We start from the raw sequence: 7,500 nt of genomic DNA, 5'->3' as shown, positions 1-7,500 counted from the left end.
CCCCGAAAAAAACATGGCAGAAGCAGTCATGCGTGACATGGCTTCTTCTGATTGGTTAAAATTGGCTGTCCTTTGTTTGTTTCGCGCGTAAAATGTATGTAAAAATAAATCCATTTGTGACTGAGCTAGGTCTGCTAGGACAAGACTGCAAAGTGATACATCAACACTCTTATCTAATTCACTCTTCGGTTTCCATAGCAACAGAAAAGCCGTCTTACAACACCCTATATTTTGTAAGGAAAAGCTAAATGTCAAAAGCGAACTCGGTGAACTCCTGTTGGAAAGTGATCAGCAGGTAAAGATGAAACTCTTGAGGACGGTTATGACTCAGAGCCACCTTAACTATCACAGTTGTTAAGGTAGCCGATAATCCGTCCCAGCAATTTTGTCTGGAGAGTGCCCAGTTATCTTACAAGCTTATTAGTACTTAGCAGTGCGACTCATTCACGGCAAACTCCTCGAGTGAAACGAAATACAGAAGGTGGAAGAACATTTACTGTGACTGCTTGCCAGGAATGGAATAAGCCACCTCTTCAAATGAGAAAAGAAGAGACTCTCAAGACTTTGACTTTGGAACAGGGTTTTTAAATATCAGCAAATTTTAAATCATTTTTCATTATAAGTATTGTGCCGCATGCTTATAATCGTTTCATAGTTTTGTAGATATTTAATAATCTTACTGTAAGCCCTAATTATTAATTATTTTAATCTTGTAACGAGGGCCACTAGTTTATTAGTATTTATATGCTATTTCGTACTACCCTCGTTAAATAAAGACTTTACTTACTATTGCTTTCTAGCAATAATATAGGAGTCATCTAGGTAGTCTTTGAAATCTAAGCCTTAAAAGGCAAATTTAAGGTTATGGTAGCCTTTTACGCCACGCAGTCGAGTGCATTTTGTTAAACAATAATTGCCGTTTTATATGGAAGCAGAAGTACATTTTTTAAGTTTGTTGAAAATTAGACACGTTTTGAGGCTAGTTCCATTCATTAATCTTAAAACAAAGGCATCATCAAAGCATGCCTGGAGTTTAGTAAGTATTCTCGCAAACAAGATTTTGATGACAAAATAAAGGAATAAAGTTACTGCTGTTGTTTGTCCTTTCTGGTCACTTAGTGTGAGTACCCATGAAATATATCCAATACAATGCAGACTTTTCTTCGTTTGGCCCTTTAAAAACAAAGCCCTTCCTGTTAAAAGCATGATTTTCATCTGAAGGGTCACAGTATCATGTTGAAGACGCAACCATTTTTGAGTAGTAAATAAAGACAACGCTCAATGGTATTCCAAGGAACCTCATTACAATTAACGATAAGTGCGGGAAGATTAGCTGTGATTGACGTTGTAAAAGAAACACCAGTCGGGACACACGCTAAAGCACTGTTGTAAAAAGAGTGTAAGAGTGTCCGTGGTGTCATTAGGCCCGCAATGCGTGCATAAGTCACGAAAATAAACTGGTCTGTCTGTTGGAAGCGTGCTTGAATTTCAACAAAATGAGCCCCAAAATTTTCTTCAATCTTTCCCGGTTTTGTATGTTGCTAGTGACCACATGTCTTCTCAGGGGGCTATTTACCTAACACATCTACCATGGCACTATAACGATATACGGTACCAAAACAATATCGTGTTTTATTACAGCTACATATTACGCAAAGACAACTTGAATCTCCTGGAAGACAAAACGAAGTTCAGTTGACAATATGGAATAAATGATGAAATGGTATATGAAATGAATCTTATGAACTGCGGATAGGAAATCAAGTGAAGCTACAATTGCGTAGAGAAGCCTGAAAAATTCATGGAATAAAGCGCTTTGTTACTGCACTACCACACGTACGCAATGCGTGCCTATCTTTTGTTTCTTCTAACCAGTCTCCCTGGTAAAAAGAAAGTAACTTAATTTTCGAGGAGTGTCACAGCAGTTTCCGTAGCATGGGAGGTCATGTTTTCAAATTCACGCTTGGACAACTTGCAGGATTTCAAAAAAGGAACGCGGGAGTTGGCAAAATGAGTTAAGTAAATAAATAAGCAAACAGATAAACGAAGGAGGCAGAAGGACGAATAAAGGATAAAGAAACCGCAAAAAGGTAAGATATAATGAAAAGTAGAGGCAAAAGATTTTCTAAATGTCTTCAAAAATAAGCAAGATCAAGGAAGCTTGTAGATGTGGTCACGTGTTCTCCATCTTTTAACCCGATTGGCTGAGTTCGCCGCTCGTTGCGATTGTCGCTCTTGAAAAATTCCCCAATAACAGCGAAAGTTAATTACTTCGCAAATCAAGCTTCCCTCGCCGGGTGAGGTATCTTCAGTCAAATCAGCCTTCTTCATCTCCTGAACTTCCTGTTGCATGTTTATTAGGGTTTATTCTTTGGCGAGTGACTGCTATCAAAAACACCCTAAAAGTTGTATCCTGCGTAGCTGGCGGAAAAGTTGGCGCGAGAGGCAAAAGCCGCGTGAAGAATAGGGAGAGGCACTGTGAAATATCGCCCCTCCCCATTCTCCACGCCAACAATACCGTCAGCTACGCAATAAAAATTCAATTTCATTCTATCCAGTCCATCAGCAGTTCAAGTAAGACTTAGAGAAGTAATGTGTCTCTTTCCCATATGGATAGTCTCTAACTTTCAAAATCACCCCGCATAGTAACTGTTGCTTTTTAAATTAAACTAAATTAATACTGATGAAGGTACTTTGAGATTGCTGCACATCAATCTACTGATTATTAGAAAAATACGTTTTAGGGAGTCATTCTATTATTTTTGCATTTTTGAATCCACTTTATTTATTCTTAACCTATAAATTAAATTTATTATGACCAAATAACTGAAGTGCACCAAATTGTCGCCAAGATTGTGAAAGGACCCGCCCCAAAACGGCGGGTCTAATTTGCAGGTCGCAGGTCACGGGTTGCAGGTCATTGTTTCACCAATACAGAAAGTATCCTAAACATTCTTAAAATCTAACCTTAGGCCTAACCTTAGGCCTAATTAGGCCTAATTAGGCCTAAACAAAAGTTTTTAGACCTGTGACCTGCAAAGAAGACCTGCCAGCCCCAAAACAATATTGAAACATCATAATTATTTGAAGTATGATTAAATGTAGTCGTGAATAGGACTGTTTGGGATGATATTGACTGACATTTCAACATCCAGAGCAGAAGTCATCTTCAGAATCAAGTGGTTTATGTGATGTCAGTAGATGGTATAAATTCCCTGGTTGTTGACTTCTAATCATTGACGTTACACAAATCTCTTGACTCTGAGGGTGACTTCCACACAGGTTGATGAAACAGCATTCAATGTTATCACAAACAGTCCTTCTTGGGACGACACTCACCTGGATGATGATACTTAAATTAATATTATTACTGAGTATTATGATATGACTCCTGAGATCAAACAATGTGCAATATTGATACATATGGTAGAAATGTTATGCATTTATAATCCACAGCAAACAAAGATAATTACAAAATGAACACACAATGAAACCTCAATATGTTTAGATTCTTTCAACTGTCTTTGCTGCTCGCACATGTGTTTTGTATATACCGGTATATTCTACATACTAGACAAACACTTCATATTAACTAACGTTGTGAAGGGACCACAATCATATAACTTCCATAACCATGTGCAGGACACAGAATTCCAGATCCAAAAACAATAACACAATTGTCTCAGCATAATGACATACAAAAACTTGGTGTTATAGTGAAAAAGTATCGTGTGCATTTAAAATTGACAAAGTTTTATTATGTTCAGGGCTTCATTAAGAGGTTCTTTTAGTCGCCAAGATTGGAACAAGACAAGTTTTACACAGTGTAAGCTGAAGCTCTTACCTGAAAGCAATGATACGAGCTGGCCAGCGTCAGTCAAACACCACCAACTGCACTTCCGGAAAAGAAAGTCAGGTTTGTGAATATTCCTTATCTCCCCTGAATATCTTGTTTATGTATAAGATCATTATGCCAAATCAAGGATGCTGTAGTCAAGGATAAATGAAATGGGTGAGAAACCAACTTGAATAATGAGAGTTGTTAATGCTTAGGATATGCCTTTGCACAATGTCAACATATAAAAGTCGAAAGTGAATTTGCTCCGGAACTGGATACTTTAAGGGAAAGAGTACTATGTTCACAAATTTAATTAAAATAAATGCTATATTTTATGAAAGGTGCACATAACTGCACATGGAAAGTTCACCTAACTTGAGCATGCATTTATTTTTGTGCAAGCTTAGTTTGTCATGGTGCAATGAGACAGAAGACAAATCATGCAACCCTGATCTTAAAGTGGAAAGTTAGGGGTGTGTTTGATTGACCGTATTCTGGAATAGGAATGCATGGAATAGAAGTTAGAAATGCTTCATTTTTACAGAGATTCACATTTAAATTGTCAAAAACCTGCTAAAATATACTATTTTAAACATATCTTTATTATCCTTGTTGCTTCAAAATGCCAGACATACCATTTTAAATCATCACTCCACATATTCTTATTCTGGAATAGGGTCAATTGAATGCACCCTATTATAAGGTGGACCATATATTGCACATACTGTAGTTCATTGTGTATTTACAAGAGAAGAATAAAATGGGAGTCGTATACAGGTGTAGTTGTCAGGCTGGACAAATAACGCATCTCTTGTATAATAATAGTAATGTGTCTGTCACTATTTACTAATGAAAAATGGTATTTATCTGTAAATTTGGCCCCATTAAAGGAAAAAGCTTGTCTTTAAGACAGGAATAATATTCCCACAATTTTTCCACAAAATTTTCAACCTTTCTTTTCAACATTTTTGAGAAAGGTTGGCACGATTTCCTTGACTCAGCCCTGTTCAAATGTACCACAATGAAGAACTCCTCCATAAGTCTCGAATTGGTCACAAATGATGCAAAATGAATGCATTAATAATTTGTCCAAATTATGTTAGGCATCACATTCTCATATCATTGTGTGCCAATGCAGTCGTGCAAAAAAGTTGTGATATTATTTTCTATTCGAAAATAGAATAGAAAAGAGGTCCACAAAATGGTTTATCGTTTCAGAGGTTTTGTGCTAGACACAAGAAAATGGGCCTGAGTTCATCTTTCAAGAATGTCCTTTGGTTTGTATTTACCTGTAAGCAGAAATGAAATAGAATCAAACTGTGTTTTGAAAGGAATTACTTTAAATGGAAGTAGAACATTTAAAAGATGTCAGTGAAAGCCAGGTGAAGTGTCTTTCCCAGTTTATCAACAAACAAAAGAAAATAACTAAATACCAGAACAGGAGACCTAAGACATAACCAGGGCAGACACCACAAAACAAGAACAATAATATTATGCCATTGAATTATACTGAAGATAATACTGCTCACCAAGGAAAATATAAAAGTTTCAAAGACAATAAGCTGGTTTGATGGGAATGGTTGAGATGTCTAAAAGTGGAACTCTGAAATCGCGTCTTTCGTGACTGTCAACTCTGTTTTGATGGCTTATCAGGAGGCGCTTGTTCCTCTTTATGAGTTAACGTGAGTTTATAAATTTCAGGTGTAACTTCACAAGAAGTAAAAGAAATAGGGCATCTCATTAGGCATGACAAGAAGAGAGTGGGATAATTTTGTTACTTTGTATGTTTGAATTTGCAGTCCTCAGTAGGGGAAGAGTCGATTAGAAAATCAGGTGTGTAGATCTAATTAGGGTCCCTGGCATCGGGTGGAATTTTAAAGAGAAAGAAACTTAGTATCAAGGCTTGTTAAAGAATCTGACAGCAATTAACTATTCAAATAAAGTAATTGGTCCCAGCCTAGATGAAAACCTGAAGAAATTTTGGTCGTACATTCATACCTGTGAATCGGAGGACAATGTCATCCCTCCCTTACAATCTGACAACAAGCTGTGCTCCACTGATAAAGACAAGGCTGAGGCACTAAATTCATGTTTTCATACTGTCTTCACCAAAGAAAAGCTACCAGCACCGTTGAAAGGAAATTCACAAGATATAATTCCATCTTTGACCTCAAAATCTCTGTTCAAGAGGTTCTTAAACAACTTAAACGATTAAATCCTCATAAAGCATGTGATCCTGACGAGTTACCAACAAGAATTCTTAAAGAGCTGGGATGCCAACCATTGCACATTGGGTATGTTTCATATTTCAACAGTCTTATGACACAGGCCCAATACCATCTGATTGGTTCCACCCTACCGCCCTATTTCTCTTACATGTGTATGTTGTAAGCTTATGGAACATATAATGCGAAGTCACATTTCCAAGCATCTACTCATCAACGATATCATTATTAATCACCAACATTGCTTTAGACAAAAATTTTCTCGTAAAACTCAGCTTATTTTAGCCACCAATGACTGGGCAAAGAGCATCAATCACAGCGCTCAGACCGATGTGGTCCTTCTTGACTTCAGTAAGGCTTTTGACTCTGTTCCCATTAATGCTTGTAATCTAAACTGAACTTTTATGGTATTTGGGACAGATCATTAGACTGGATCCAAGCCTTGCTCACCAACCTCACCCAAGTGGTATTGATCAATGGAACACTCTGTAATCCCAGACCTGTTGTTTCTGGAGGTCCCCAGGGGTCAGTCCTAGGCCCAGTTCTATTTCTACTCTATATCAACAACATCACAGATAACATTAGCTCCCATGCATATGCACACAGAGGACAGCGTCATCTATAGGGAAATCAATACACGACAAGATCATTTGGCACTTCAAAAAGATTTTGATAATTTATGAAAATGTCAGACCTTTGGCATCTGAGCTTTAATGTCACTAAATGCTATCACTTAGGAATAACCAGCAAAACTGTTCCTTTTTGCTACGATTATTTAATGAATGGCCAGGCCATCTTCACAGTAGCCTCTACCAAATATTTAGCCATCACTTTAAACCAGATTTTCAATTGGAACCAACATTATGACCTTCCAATGGAACACTGGGCCTTTTAAGAAGAGTCCTGGTTGACTGCACTATAGATGTGAAATCGAAAGCTTATATTACTCTTATCCGCCCGCAAATAGAATATGCGAGTTCTGTATGGAACCCTTATACTTAAATGTAATATTAACAAGATTGAAATGGTCCAACATAGGGCAGCTAGATTTGTCTTACATGACTATTCTAGATTAAGCCATGTTACTCCTATGATTAATCAACTCGGTTGGGACACCCTAGAACGACGTAAATTGTCTCAGTTAACCATGTTCTATAAGACCTTAAGCAAGGTCTAATGGGCATTCCACTTCCTCCTGAGGTTTTCCCTCTTCATGGGCAGGTCATCTCAGCTCCCAAATTGTACTTCTTATCGCCATATCCAGTGCAACTGTAATGTCTATAAATTTTCTTTTTATCCAAGGTCTATTGTTGTAAGGAACCAACTATCCTTAAGTAAATTACCATTGCAGAGTATCTCTATTTTTAAATCAGATATTTTGCCCACTATTAGATATTTGGCATAATTTTACCATAAGTTTGTACTTTTTATTTCTTC

The 7,500-nt window shown here is 37.2% G+C and overlaps 1 long non-coding RNA gene across 1 annotated transcript in view; it reads left to right on the top strand.

The window, feature by feature from the left end:
* The first annotated feature begins 1,909 nt into the window (after positions 1-1,909).
* Positions 1,910-7,500, top strand: part of LOC138056719 (uncharacterized) — a 10,645-nt gene continuing 5,054 nt past the window's right edge. The window contains exons 1-2 of the long non-coding RNA XR_011133522.1: positions 1,910-2,090; positions 3,768-3,916. This is a non-coding gene — a long non-coding RNA (uncharacterized lncRNA). The remainder of the gene's footprint in view (positions 2,091-3,767; positions 3,917-7,500) is intronic.

This window comes from Montipora capricornis, chromosome 7 (assembly GCF_036669925.1).
Source record: "Montipora capricornis isolate CH-2021 chromosome 7, ASM3666992v2, whole genome shotgun sequence".
Classification (NCBI taxonomy): Eukaryota; Metazoa; Cnidaria; class Anthozoa; order Scleractinia; family Acroporidae; genus Montipora; species Montipora capricornis.
This window is presented reverse-complemented; position numbering and strand designations above follow the sequence as displayed.